Source organism: Arvicanthis niloticus, chromosome 19, assembly GCF_011762505.2.
Source record: "Arvicanthis niloticus isolate mArvNil1 chromosome 19, mArvNil1.pat.X, whole genome shotgun sequence".
NCBI classification, from domain to species: domain Eukaryota; kingdom Metazoa; phylum Chordata; class Mammalia; order Rodentia; family Muridae; genus Arvicanthis; species Arvicanthis niloticus.
This window is the reverse complement of record NC_047676.1, coordinates 52,395,392-52,410,353: the sequence shown is the minus strand read 5'-3', so window position 1 is coordinate 52,410,353 and position 14,962 is coordinate 52,395,392. Positions and strand designations below refer to the sequence as shown.

The 14,962-nt window shown below is 41.7% G+C and overlaps 1 long non-coding RNA gene and 1 pseudogene across 1 annotated transcript in view; one reads left to right on the top strand and one right to left on the bottom strand.

Moving 5' to 3' along the window:
• Positions 1–296: 296 nt before the first annotated feature.
• On the bottom strand, positions 297–2,909 carry LOC143435107 (glyceraldehyde-3-phosphate dehydrogenase pseudogene; annotated as a pseudogene).
• Positions 2,910–4,203: 1,294 nt separating this feature from the next.
• LOC143435149 (uncharacterized) overlaps positions 4,204–14,962 on the top strand; it is a 56,815-nt gene continuing 46,056 nt past the window's right edge. The window contains exon 1 of the long non-coding RNA XR_013105159.1: positions 4,204–4,569. This is a non-coding gene — a long non-coding RNA (uncharacterized LOC143435149). The remainder of the gene's footprint in view (positions 4,570–14,962) is intronic.

Here is a 14,962-nt window from a genome sequence, read left to right as displayed (position 1 = left end):
AGGGAAGAGAGACTGACTTTTCCTCTGCTCCCAGAGGATGGGGCCCACCATGATGGGAAGGCATGTAACAGGCAGGGAAGCCTGCCTTTAGTGAGCGGAGCTTCAGGCTCTTCCTCTTAAAGTCCTTGAACTTCCCAGACAGTAGGGAATCATGCGTTCAAATATAAGAGCCCACTGTGGGCGTTTCTCATTCAAATTACCACAATTATTCTGCTGGGGGTGGGGGACAGCTGATAAGTGAAGCCTGTAAAAGTAAAATGAAACTGTATTTGTGAGGTAAGTCCTTACAATTTTATTATGTAACCAGTTTGTTTTCTTTCTTTCTCTTTCTCTCTCTCTCTCTCTCTCTCTCTCTCTCTCTCTCTCTCTTTTTGGATGTAGTGAACTTTATTAATGTTATTCAAGAAAGTAGGGCCCCCTAAGCCCCTCCTGTAATTCTAGGGGTCTGGGATGAAAACTGAGGGAGCTAGCTGCTTAGTGTCAGAGGCTGAGTTGAGGACAGGGATTCCTCAGCAACTGAGGGCCTCTCTCTTGCTCTCACTATCCTTGCTAGGTGGGTGGTCCAGGGTTTCTGACTCCTTGGAAGCCATGCAGGTGATGAGGTCCACCACCCTGTTGCTGTAGCCATATTCTTTGCCATACCAGGAAATAAGCTTTACGAAGTGGTCATTGAAAGCAATGCCAGTCCCAGCATCAAAGGTAGAAGAATGGGAGTCACTGTTAAAGTCACAGGAGAAAACCTGGTCCTCAGTGTAGCCCAAGATCACCTTAAGTGGGCCCTCAGATGCCTGCTTCATCACCTCCTTGATGTCATCATACCTGGCAGCTTTGTCTAGGTTGCATGTCAGATCCACGATGAATACTTTGGTAGTAGGAACACAGAAGGCCAAGCCAGTGAGCTTCCTGTTCAGCTCTGGGATGACCTTGCCCACAGCCTTGGCAGCACCAGTAGATATAGTAACGTTCTGGGTAGCCTCGCTGCCATCATGCCACTGCTTCCCAGAAGGACCCAGACCATCTTCTGGGTGGCAATGATGCATGGACTGTGGTCATGAGTCCTCTATGATGCCAGAGTTGTCATGGATGCTAAGCAATTGGTGGTGCAGGAAACAATGCTGACAATCTTGAGTGAGTTGTCATATTTTACACCCATCACAAACATGGGGTCATTGGCAGAAGGGACAGAGGTCCTACCCTTCAAGTGAGTCCTGGCCTTCTCCATGGTGGTAAGACACTAGTATATTCCACAATATACTTGGCACCAGTATCATCCCTTTTGATGTTGGCAAGATCTTGCTCCTGGAAGATGGTGATTGTTTTTCAATTGATGACAAGCTTCCTGTTCTCAGCCTTGACTGTGCTGTTGAACTTGTCATGGGTAGAGTCATACTGGAACATGTAGACCATGTAGTTGAGGTCAATGAAGGAGTCATTGATCTCACAATTTGCCAGACATGAAGGAAATCCTGGTAACTAGGCACCTTCACCATCATGTCTCAGGGACAACACTGGCACTGTACAAAAAGATGTGGCTAGCTCTAGAATGGGGAGGAGCAGAGAGTCTGTCATCAATTTTTTTCTTTCTCTTTTTTATTGGTTATTTTATTTATTTACATTTTAAATGTTGTCCCCCTTCCCAGTTTCCAGTCTGCCAACCCCATATCCCATCTGCCTCTACCTCTGCCTCTATGAGGGTGCTCCCCACCCACCCAACCACTGGAGCCTCACCATCCTAGTATCCCCTTATGCTGGGGCATCTAGCATCCACAGGATGAAGGGCTTCCCCTCCTATTGTTGCCTGCTAAGTCAATCCTCTGCTACATATGCAGCTGGAGACATGGGTTCCACCATGTGTACTCTTTGGTTGGTGGTTTAGTCCCTGGGAACTCTGGAGGAGTCTGGTTAGTTGATACTGTTGTTCTTCCTATGGGGTTGCCATCCCCTTCAGTCCTTCCCCTAACTCCTCTGTTGGGGCCCCCATGCTCAGTCTGATGGTTGGCTGTGAGCATCTGAATCTGTATTGGTCAGGTGCTGGCAGAGCCTCTCAAAGGAAAGCCATACCAGGCTCCTGTCAGCAAGCACTTCTTGGCATCAGCAATAGGGCTTGGTGTCTGCAGATGGAGTGGGTCCTTAGGTGGGGTGGTCCTGGATGGCCTTTTCTTCAGTCTCTGCTCCATTCTTTGTCCCTGCATTTTTCATCAATTTCTTAAATATAAGAATATCTATCTATCTATCTATCTATCTATCTATATCTATCATAGTTAAATTTTACTGTTGGCTAAATTATTCTTTATGTGAAAATTCAATTTATATTGAATTAGACATATATAAGTAACATGGATTAATATAAAAGTATGCTTTATATTTACATGTATTTATAAACATTCATTAACACATTTCATTGTTTGGTAACATGATAAGTAAAATGAGTCTTTGCAGTCATAGTTGAGTATGCAATACGAGCTTTGGGTGCAGTGACTCCACTAGAGTGGTACTCCAATTGCTTCAGGTGTGGCAGACACCATGCTAGGTCTAGGTGTAAGTGTAATTCACTGTATTGATTAGGTCTCCTCTAGACACATGGTGAAAGTCAGTTTACACTTCATACTGTTTACCCCAGTGAGGGGAGAGGTCAAGACATTCAAACCAATCAATTGCCACCAGTAAGTCTGGAGAGAACCAGAGATGCTCAGAGGCCTGATTTGAAATGACAGTGCTGAACTTCCCAGCCCTCACTTCTTCTCTGCCTCCACCTGGAGGCTGGGTCTGTGCTCAACTCACCCCCATTCCAATTCAACATACTGAGACTTTAAGGAAAGATTTACTGTCAGTGGTGTGACCTTAGGAAAACGCCTGGGTTTGGCTACATGCTGCTGTAGTTTGAATGTGAAATTTCCCAAAGGGCCCATGTGTGTCTTGGTATCTAAATCATGGTGCTGCTGGGAGTTGGCGGAACTTCACGGAGCGGAGCCGAGTTAGTGGTAATCGGTCGCCAGAAGCACACACTTGAAGAAGATGTTGGACACAGCCCTTTCCTCTCCCTTTCTTCACTTCTCAGATGCTGAGGTGTGGGCTTCATCTAGGCCTCACATACTGCTTTATTTAGGCCTCAAAGTGACAGGCCAAACAATTGCTGAAATTTCCAAAACTGTGCTCCAAGACAATCTTTTCCTCTTTATTAATTGATTTCTCCCAGATATATGTTATAGTAACCTAAGGCTACCACAAATACCTTTATCTAAGTATTGGGAGACAGAGCTCCAGGGTCTCTTCTGGCTTTTAAGTGATAAGGGAAGGCTCTGATGTCTGAAAGCCTGAAGCAGAGTTGTGAGAGTCTATGATAGTAATAGGGTCTTGTAACTAAAGATGCTTATATTTATTTCCCACCCATCCTGTTAGTTTCCTAGCTGAGAGGGCTGTTTGAGAATGACAACTAAATGGATAATATCAATGGCTGACCAATGAGTACTGACCTTCACAGAGAAGGTCCCTGGTGGACGATGAGCCCACCCGAGGCCACAGGCTTACACGAGGCATCTGTCTTCTCATCTTTGGATTTAAGACGGCCACTAAAGGTGCAGTATTGGCTCTGCCCTAACCTACTTGCATGTGAGGAATGTGCTAAACATTTTAGAGAGAAAATTTGGTGAGGTCAGTCTTTTCAAATCGGTCTAGGCCTGCAATAGAAGGTGTGGTGGGGGTGAGAGTTCAGGTCAGATTTCTAGAGGTAGATATGGAGAATAAGAGATAAGAGGATAAGTGATTATTGAGGAAAGGCCCATGGGGGGAAAGCCTGCAGAGCAGTGGAGGGAGAAAGTAGGCAAGGTGAAAAAGTCAACCCAAGGTGTAGTTCCAGCTGCATACAACAGGCTTCATCTTGTAAGGAGCTGGAGGGCAGATTTGATTGACATTGTTGAACTGGTTTAATCGGTGAGGGTGCTGTGCCTTTATATTCCTGCAGGTTCAGTCACTGGTTAGGGCTTGACCAGTGGGCATGGGGGTAGGAAATCAACTAAGGGATCTCTCTCTTTCTCTCTCTAATATACATATATATTATATATAAAATATATCTATATTATATACATATAATATAAAATATGTAATATCTATACTGATATTATATAGATATATTATTTAATATATATTAAGCTAGAGTTGTCTCTAGCTTTATCTTCTGAAGAAGGAGGTAGACTCACCTGTTAGGAGCAATACGTCCCCGAGAAGCTGGGGGCTGGAGCTCCGAGCTAGTACAGGGGACCCAAGAGCCTGAAGATAATGCACAGCAGGATGGAGACGATGCAGAACAGAGGAGGAGTCTCAGAGGCCTGGCCCTAGAGAGCCAAGTTTACAGCTCTCACCTTTCACCTGTGATTGAGTGCTCTGCCTTCTGACCCACATGACTGCTATTCCGTTTGCGAGAGACAGAAGTCTCTAGATGGGAAGGAAGAGAGGAAAGCAGAGAGCAGCATCATGTGAGACCTGGCTCTCTGATAGTCCCCTGCACCTTCCTCAGAGAGTGCTTGTTGGAACTAAAAACCATGGATGTGGACTCATAAAATCTCAGCTAGGGTAAGCTGTTGTTAATAAACGATCTGCCTGAGTTACATAACTCTGGCAGGGTGAAGGTCAACTATCATGACTAAAACTTTAGGGATGTTTTCATTGGATTATGTGATCTCCTTGTAGTTAGCACAGCTCTTTGTAATCCAGGATAAGGAAAATAAACTTTGCAATGGTTATTTTATGATGTAATTCTATAGCTACTCCACCCCCTCCAAGACTAAGTAGTTTCTGAAAAGCTTTAGATTTCATTGCTAATGGTGCAATAACTTTTTGAGAATATAAGCAAATATTTTTTTTTTTATTAATCTTGGCAGAGTGGGTTTGAGATTATTTCGTGTAAGAAGTGATGCTATTCTAGGAGATCTCTGGTTTACAGTCAGAGGCAAGGGTGGTGTTAGAGTGACACCAGAATATTTGACGTTGTGACCACATTTTCTGAGTCAAACATTATCTCATAGGATCTGGTAGAGTGACCACTATTTGAACTTAGAACTAACGTGGGATATATGTTATACATAATCCCATCAAATTTGTATTCACCAAACTTTTCATAATTATAAAACTCAGTGTAAGAGATATATTTAGGAAACAGGGCACTTCAGTAGTTAAGTGTAGATTGTAGCCTGGATTACCTGCATCTTAATTCTATCACCTCTGTTTGCTGACTGGATAGTCTTGGATATACTGTATATGAATTTTGTGTTTCAGTTCTTCCAAGTATAAAACTGGTTTAAAAGTAGTTCTACCTTATGGAATGATCGTGAATACTGAATAAGTTAATGCATGTGAAAGCACCTTGCAGTCCTTGGCAAATATTAAGCATTCTATGAGTGTTAGCTAATGATATCTTTATACCTATACCTATATCTATATGATACATTTATGCGTATACTTGTACAACTGGAGCAGACATTATCATAGGCAGTCACATAGATATATTCTATTTCATGATTCTTTAAAACATATTTAGCCAACTTTTATTGTTTTTAAATTTTATTTATTTTTCTTTTATGTGTGTGTGTTTTGCCTGCAAGTGCATGCTCCCAGTGACCCGATTCCCACTAACTAGGCTCCGCTCCCTGAAGTCCCACCAACTCCCAGTAGCACCATGCTTTGGATACCAAGCCTTTAACACATGGGTTCTTTGGGAAATTTCACATCGAAACTACAGCAGCAATGTATCCAAACCCAGGCATTATATATTTCTGTACCATATATGTACCTATTGCTTTCAAAGAACAGAAGAAGGCATTGGATTTCCTTAAATTGGAGTCCCAGATGTGAGCTTGTATGTGGGTGCTGGGAATTGAACCTGGATCTTCTGGAGGGGCAACCACTGAGCAATCTCTCCAGTTCTGTTTGGGTTTTGAACTATAGTGTCAAAATAGCATCTCACTGAATACAGTGCATTTTGTTTGCAATCTCAGTACTCAGAAAGCTGGGGAAGGACGATTAATTTGAGTTTAAGGCCAGCCTGGGGTATATAGTGAGTTCAAAGCCATCATGGAATATATATAGGGGAACCCTGTTTCAAAAAAAAAAAAAAAAAAAGCCAAACTTAAACATCAACATTCTCTGACATCATCCGAGCAGCAATGAGACTTTTTATTTAAATGTTTGTAATTTCACCTGCTTTCTTTCCTCAGCCAATTAACTAAGACTTCTAGAACCAAAGGAAAGAAGAGGCTAATGCTTAAGGACTTGGCATGGGCCATTATGTATTTGGAAGCTGCAAAACTGATGGCACTTGATTCTTGGAACTTTGGGTTAGGGGATTTCTGAAGCTCTGGAGAGGAGAGGAGAGGAGAGGAGAGGAGAGGAGAGGAGAGGAGAGGGGAGGGGAGGGGAGGGGAGGGGAGGGGAGGGGAGGGGAGGGGAGGGGAGGGGAGGGGAGAGGAGAGGAGAGGAAGAGAGCAGGACTCTCTAAGATTCCTGCTCTGCCTGTTGAACTCATGCTTTATCTCAGGATAAATAATGAACACATCACTCTATGGCCCTCAGACCCCTGCCCTTTCCCGAGGAAGTGTGCTGTTGGCTGGGTCTCAATGATGGGAGATGGCAGACAGATGAGGAACTCATTCCTGCTCTCTTGGCTCCAAGAGTTTTTCTTCTTTTTGAACCTAAGGAGGTCATTCATTTATTTATTTATTTTTGACTTCTTATTCAATAAGTATTTATTGAGTATCTGCTCATTCTCAGGATTTCAATAGGACTGAGTAAGCCTAGTGAACAGAACTCAGAGATCTGTCACCATATTAATAAGCTAAGTGGGAATAGTGGACAGTAATGAGCAAATATAAGTATTTTTGGTTTTGATGTAACTGTGGAAGAAATAAGTCCATTGGCTAGAGAGTTTTGGGGGTGTTGGGGTCATGAGTAGGATAATGGAAGTCCTATTTTAAATGAGTTAGTTAGGAAAGCAGGAGGTTGGAACGGTCCGTCACTAAATTTCAAGTAGTTGAGTGCCAATTCCCCAATTCCCCAAGAGCAGATTCATTTTGTGGCTCAATTCACTGAAGGACTAATTCACTAGACCTAATTTATGTCATCTGTACTATTTAGTTTTGGTTTTCATTTTGATTTCTTAATAGTATTTTGAGGGCTTTTTGACAGCTTGTTTTCTAGTCAGGCTTAATAGCCTGGGGGGCGGCAGGAAATTGGAAAAACTGAGAGGCAGAGAGAGAGATAGAATCCTGAGAACTGTGATAAAAATATATTCACAGAGGTATATATTCAAATGGGGAGAATTGTTAGAAGTATATTGTTATAATCATTCATAAGGAAAATGCATTCATATGAACTCTTTACATTTAGGGATATATGCAAGAAGACATCATTTATAAAAATATATTCATAAAACAATATATTCATGAGGAGAATATATTCATGAGAACACTTTTAGGTTTTCTCTGCCCTGCTCTCCGCTGTTATTGCTGGAGGATGAGGGATAGGATTAGAGGCAGAGGAAGGAAAAATTGAGGAATGAACAGAGAAAAAACATGAGAGGCTTAAGTTTCTCTTGTAAAAATATTATTGTTATTTATTTATTTTTAAACAATTATTTGGTTGTTAGAGAATTTAATACATGCATATAGTGCATTTTGATCAAACCCATCCACAATTTTCCTCCCTTCTAATTCCTTCTCCCACTATTCCATCCCAATTTCATGTGTTCCTTTTATGAACCCACTGAGTCTACTCAGTGCTCCTTGTATGTGTGTAAGTGTGTGAGCTATCTGCTGGAGCATGAGTAGTCTCTCAGGGGCTGCATCCCCAGAGAAAAGGGACACCTCCTTTTCCCAGCAGCCATCAACTGCCTTTGGAACTCAGCTAGGGATGGAACTGTGTTCCCTCCTTCCTAACCAGGCCAGTGTTCTGTATGGCTTGATCTTACACAGGTCTTGTGCATTCAGTCACAGCTACTTTGAAGTTATGTATCTGACTTCTCTATCATGTCAGAAAGCATTTCTTCATTGTAATCATCTGCCATCTCTGACACTTATAATCTTTCTTACGATCTTGATACGTCAACCTCAGGAGAGAATGATCTGATGTAGATTACCCATAAACATAAGCACTCTGCGAGCTGTTATTATATTCATGCTGACTAGTTGTGGACCTTTGTGTTAGCTGCTTACAAAAAGTAGCTTCTCTGGTGAGGGCTAAGAGGTGCACTGATCTATATGTATAAAGATAAGTACTTAGGGGTGATATAGTATTAGATTCACTTAGCAGGGTAATGGAAGCAGGTTCTCCTTTAGGGCACACGGCCTACTCAGTCATGGGTTCTTGGCCCTGCGAATGGTGTCAGGGATGACCTCTGTTTGGTGGAAAGGCCTAAAATCCAATAATAAATTGTTGGTTACTGTCTCATTTACTCTTCTATTTCTGTGAAGAAATACTATAACCAAGGTTACTTATAACAGAAAACATTTAATCTGGGGGATGGGGGGTTGGTTCATGGTTCCAGAGGGTTAGAGTGTATGACCATCATGACAGGGAGCAGGGCAGTAGGAAAGCATGGTGCTAGAGCAGTATCTGAGAGCTTACATCGGATACATAAGCATGAAGCACATATAATATATATGATAGACACATAGACCAATAGATACAATATGTGAGCAAGATAACTGGGAATGGTATGGGCTTTTGAAACCTCAAGACCTACCCTCGGTGGCACATCTTCTCCAATAAGGCCACATTTTCTAATCTTTTCCAAACAGTCTCACCAGCCGGGGACTAAATAGTTAAAAATATGAGCCTATGGGGGCCATTTTTATCATCCAAGCCACTGCAGTTGCTCCCAACATTTAACCACTTTTATACCACTGGCTATATCTTTCCATACTGACCATTATTGTAGCTTGAAACCTTCACAGCTGGGTAAGACTGTTGATTGCGTTATTGCCCTGGTAGTGGCCATGGCTCCTTTCAGTACTAAGAAAGATAGCTAAAAGGGATGAAACATCCAGGTCAGTACCAGCTTCATTTAAATTTTTGATTCTATTTTGGTTTAAATTTTTGACTCTTGGTTTAACTAGAGTTCTATATATGCTGTATATATAAAGAAATTCACCCATTTCTTTTGGATTTTCTAGTTTGGTGGAATAAGGATTTGGAGATTTGCCCTTAAAATCCTCTGGATTTCACTGAACTATCTTGCCATAGCTCATTTTTCATTTTATTAATTTGGGGCCATCTGTATTTCTTTTAGTTAACTTAGCCAAGGGTTTGTCAATCTTATTAATCTTTTTGTTTCTTCAATGATCCATTCACTATCCAGTAGTATGTAGTTCAATCTCTATGATTGTGTGCGGTTTCTGTGGTTCATACTGCTGTTGATACTCGGTTTTATTCCATTGTGGTCATAGGTACATAGTGTTATTTCAGTTTTCTTATATTTTCTGAGAGATGATTTGTGTTGCAATGTGCATTCTACTTTAGTGATGGTTTCATTGACTGGTGATAGGAATGTGTACTCTTCTGCGTTTGAATGGAACGCTCTAAAGATACCTACCAGGAGCATTTGATTTATGATGCATTTAGAATCATCATTTTTCTGCTCATTTTTTGGTTTGGATAATCTGCCTATTTGAACTACTGAAATAACTTTAAAAAAATTATGACAAGGTCTTACAATATAGTCTTTGTTGGCTTGGAAATTGCTAGGTAGATAAAGCTGGCCTCAAACTCAGAGATCTACCAATCTCTACTCTCCAGGAGTCACTTACTATTAATGTATTGGGTGCTGGGTTTCTTTGTCATAGAATCTTTTCCTTCTGTTTTGATTATGACTGATAGTTTTGCTGGGCATTGTGTCCTGGGCTTGTATCTGTAGTTTTTCAGAACATGTAGAACATCTGTCCAAGCCCTTCTTGGCTTTTAACTTCTCTAAAGAAAAATGAACTGCTATTCTAATAGACCTGCCTTTCTATGACTTGGTCTTTTCCTCCCGAAGCTTTCAATGTCCTTTCTTTGTTCTGTACAACTAGTATTTTGACTATTATATAATATGGGAGGTTTCTTTTCTGGTCTTGTCTATCTGGTGTTCCACATGCCTCTTGTCTATTGATAGGTATCTCTTTCCTTAAATTTGGAAAAACATTATGATTCTGTTGACTATATTTTCTATGTTTTGATCTGAATCCCACCCACTTCTTCTATACCTATTATTTTTAGATCTATTTTTTTATAGTATCTCAGAATTCCTGCATGTTCTGTTCATATTTTTAAAAAAGATTCAATGTTCTCTATTATTTTTTTTGACTGAGTCTTTTGTTAAGCTCTGATACTTTTTGTTTTACTTGATCTATTATAATGATGAAGCCTCCCATTTACCTTTTTATTTGAATCATTGAAATTTTCACTTCAATTTTATTTCAGTTTGAGTTTTCTTCAGAAATTCTATCAGATCCACAAACATGAGGCAGATATACAGACTGTCAGTTAGACAGACAGACAGACAGAGTGAGCAAGCTGGCTGGAAATGATGTGAGCTTTTGAAACCTCAAAACCCACCCCCAGTGACACCCCTCCTCCAACAAGGCCACACCTCCTAATCCTTCCCAAACAGTTCCACCAACTGGGGACCAAGTAATCAAATATATGAGTCTATGGGGGCCATTCTCATTGAGGCCACCAGTTATTCTTGTAAGTATTTCTAAATTAAATACTTACTTTCATCTTTATTTCTCTTTATTAATTCAGCGGTTTGTGTTTTTTGATATTCTTGCTAGCATTTAATTGATTTCTTCTTTGTGTTCCTTTATAATTGCTATTTTGAATTAATTGTCTTGTGTATCACCTAAGATGCATTTCTCAGAGAACATTACTAAAGTACTACTAATTTCTGGATGAGACATATACCCTGGTTATTCATGCTTGTTTATATGATGGGACCTATACATTTGCAGTTAGGCCGATAGTGGTGTTTCTTTGTGTGACTATCTGAACCACTTTTATTGAGTGGGTTTTAGATCTCTGTTTACTCTTACCCTAATTTGATATATTTTTGATCAGCCAGATGGTATTTGGGTTCAGTCTGGGGGCCACTCAGTGTTGATGTGTGAGTGGGTTATTAGAAACAGTCATGATTCAGCTAGGGCTGTGTGCAACTTCTGTAGTAAACGTTCTGTTACATTCTTGTCTTCTATTCTTAGAAGTCTGTGGAAGGCTCATGGGGTTCTACTGATGGTCTGTGGGTAGCAGGGGTTGGGATCTGTAGGGGGAGTAGGTGGTGCCCCCTGGAGAAGGTATGCAGAGTTCAGTTCAGTCCTCAAGTGGCAGGGGCGGGGTCATGACAGGGCTGTGGGTTGATAGAGGCTTATGTATCAACTCAAGTATTAGAGAACTAGGAGACTTTTCAAAAAATATTTATTTTTATTTCATGTGCATTGGTGTTTTATCTCCATGCATGTTTATGTGAGGGTGTCAGATCTCCTGGAATTGGAGTTACAGACAGGTATGAGCTGCCATGTGGGTGCTGGGAATTGGATTGGGGTCCTCTGGAAGAGAAGCCAGTGCTCTAAACTGCAGAACCATTTCTCTAACTCCTGACTTAAGAAAAGTTTGTGTTTATGTGTGTATAACTGTGGGTGGGTGGTATGTCTGGGTGGAAACCCAGAGGTCAACTTTGGGTGTTTTTCCTCAAGAACTGTACATCTTGTGTTTTGAGACAGCAGTTCCTACTGGCCAAGAGATTACAATGTAGGCTATGCTGTCTGGTCAATGAACTCCAAAAATCTGCCTGTCTCTGTCCTCCAGTACTGGTGTTACATGCACATGCCCATAGGCTACCACTTCTAGTTTTTCTTTGTGTGAGTTCTTCAGACTGAATTCTGATCCTTATGCTTGCATGACAAGACTTTAATGACTGACCTATCTCCCCAGCCACTATTTTAACATTTGAAAAGTGGTATAATGAAAGTAAAATAAAGCCAACTAAACTAGAAAGTTAAAGGACATAAGGACATTACATAAATTGGTCATTTGAGGAATGGGTCATTAAGGGAATTGGCTATTTAGGCAGTTCATCATTTGAGGGAATTACAGACTGACTAATTTGTAATTTGAACTGGGGTGATTTGGAAAGTGAATGGGGCATGATTAATAACTATGCTGGACCAGAGGAATAAACCAGAACTGTCTGAGATGTGAGGTAGGCTGTTCTCCAGCCTCTGGTGCTTGGATCACCGGGAGCCTGGGTATGTACACTGCAAGGAATGGTCTGGAGGTACTTACTCTTGCAATACGGCCGTTCAGTTGAGCTTGAGATGGTATGTGTGGATTCTCATTGTGAATACCATCATCGGCCTGAAAGCACCAATCCTGGAGGGTATTAGGTTGAGGTCTAAGGAAGCTAGAACTCCTTGGATAGTGTTCATGGCAAGTACCAACTTTCTATGGGAGATTTCCAATTCTAGATCTCAAGACCAAGCTCCACGTTCAAATTTCCCAGCATGAGGTAGACATGTTGCACAGGAACTTCAAACTCCTCACACGCCAAGTTGAACTGCTGGGAGAATGTGTAGAGAGACAAAAGCTGGGGGATGTGGTTCCCAGTGATTGATATGTGGGGCAACCTGAGAAGTCTTCTTCTTTCTCACTTAAAAAATGACCTGCCCTTTTATTCTGCGCCCCTCCGTGTCCCCTTCGCCCTCAAAAGAGACACGTGAGGCAGTGTTCGGGTGGTTACCACAGCAAGGCTTTATTCTTGTATCAGCAGAAGCGGAAGACGCCAAGCCCGGAAAAGGCACTGCTTATATACACCCTAGAGTGGCGTGTTCACTTCTGATTGGCTGCTTACTCATTACCCCTATTACACCCTGGGATGGGCAGTGACTTTGGCGCGCTTTTGCCTTTTGCACCTGCGCAGTTAGTTGTTTACTTGTGGGAGGACAGGATGCCCGCGCCATCTTGTAATGGCGAGTGTTGTCACGATCACGCGGCTCCTAACACCCTTTGAATCCCATTACAGATCTCATCCTTCTAGAAGATTATCTTTGAGATAGCCATGTATCTCTCTCTTTTATCTAAATCTAATTGCTTAATAGTGGCAACTCAGACTGGTCAGTGTCATACAATCTAGAGTTGTATAGTTTTAGAAATGTTCTTAAAATATTTTTTAGCCACTAGACCTATATTGCTAAGCGGGTAACAGGGTCTTACGTGCCCATTCACTCCTTGGACGGGTGTGGATTGAAGGCCGATTATGAGCCTGGCACCACACTGAGTTCTGAAATACAGAAAGGAATGAACAGAGGCCTTTGTGTCCAGGCACTGCATTTTAAAGGAAAAATTGATTTATGAACAAATAACTAGATATATAATATTATAAATATTGGTAAATGCCACAACAGTCAATTACTTCAAATGACAGCAGATGAGGGAGAAGATGGATCTAAGGGTCAGATCACAGAGGTGTTAATTTAGGAAGGCTTAGAGCTCCAGACTGAAGTAGTTCAATATGTATGTTTATGATTTGCTTTATTTTAAATTATGTGCATATGTGGTTCAGTGTATGAGTATGTGCATGCGAGTGCAGATGCTTGTGGTGGTTATCAGATCCTCTGGAGCTGGAATTGTAAGATGTTATGGGCTGCCTGATATGGGTGCAGGGAACAGAACTTGGGTCCTCTGAAAGAGCAGTGAGCAGGCTTAACCACTGAATAATCTCTCAGGTTTCCTTGATGTATAAATAACCAGGATCACTGTGGCTGGGGTGTGGAGAAAAGGCTATTGGGAGAAAACAATGTCAGCCAGGAAATCAACAGATGCTTATAGTGGCAATCTGGACAAGACATAAGGACTCTGCAAATACTTGTATATTTTTGTAACCTGGTAGATGTTTTGAATTGAAAAGTCTTTTAAGAAAAGAGAAAAGGAAAGAGAATCTGGCAAAGACACTTAGCTTTTCTGAAACCTTCTATCATGTAAGATCGAGAAAATACCAATCACATAGCATACCTCTGTTGTTACTGATAATATTCACAATCGGCAGCACCTGATCTGTCTTGTGGTATGGGCCGGCCATCTTCCCGACAAGGAAAGGTCTGAGGCCATGATTGGGCGCATGTTCTCGCTGTTGCTCGGCTCAGGCTGCTGGCTCAAGTGGGTCAGAAGCACCAGCCCTGCCACCCATGAGATGCCAGTGTGGGAGATGGCTCTGCCAATCTGCCACGCTGTCTCCACAATGCTTGGCTGAGCCCAGACCATCCACTATCCATGCAGTACCCAGTAGAAATGAGACTCTAGTTAAAGATTATCCAATAGCTTCATATGTTTGGTAATGCTCAAATAACAAGATGCCCACACAATTAGAAGTGTTAACCGATTTACTAACCTGGATATAAGTTGTTACCCAGGACTGCTCTCAATACATGCATGGCTCTCCATGGCTCCTACATCTCCCTCTTAGCTCCACCTCTTCCTCCCCTTCCTCTCCTCTCTTCCCACATTAGCTCCTCCCAGATCACCGAGTTTTATTGTAAAATGTGTGTGTGTGTGTGGGGGGGAATATTCTGCTACACTTTGTGAGCATCTTTAAAGATGCTATTTGGAAAAGATATTGTTATCATCTGTGGGTTCTAGAGAACATGAAAATGTTAATGGCTCTTGCTATGAGTGGAGCTCGGTTCTCTCCTGGATGACAACATCCCAATTTTGCCCTAGAGCTGAGCACTTCTTTAACCCATGGGAGCATGTGTGAACTGGTGCTCTGGGATTCGCTCGCAGGTTCTATGAAATAAATAATCATTTAAAATATTGAGAGTCTAGGTGTGTGGTAAGACAATGCCTGTTCTTTGTATCCTGGACCTGCCCTGCTTCAAAGTCTGGTCCCCAGCTTGCAGTGCCAGGGTCCCTCTAAATCCTGAACCTGGGTAAATATCTTATCTTATCT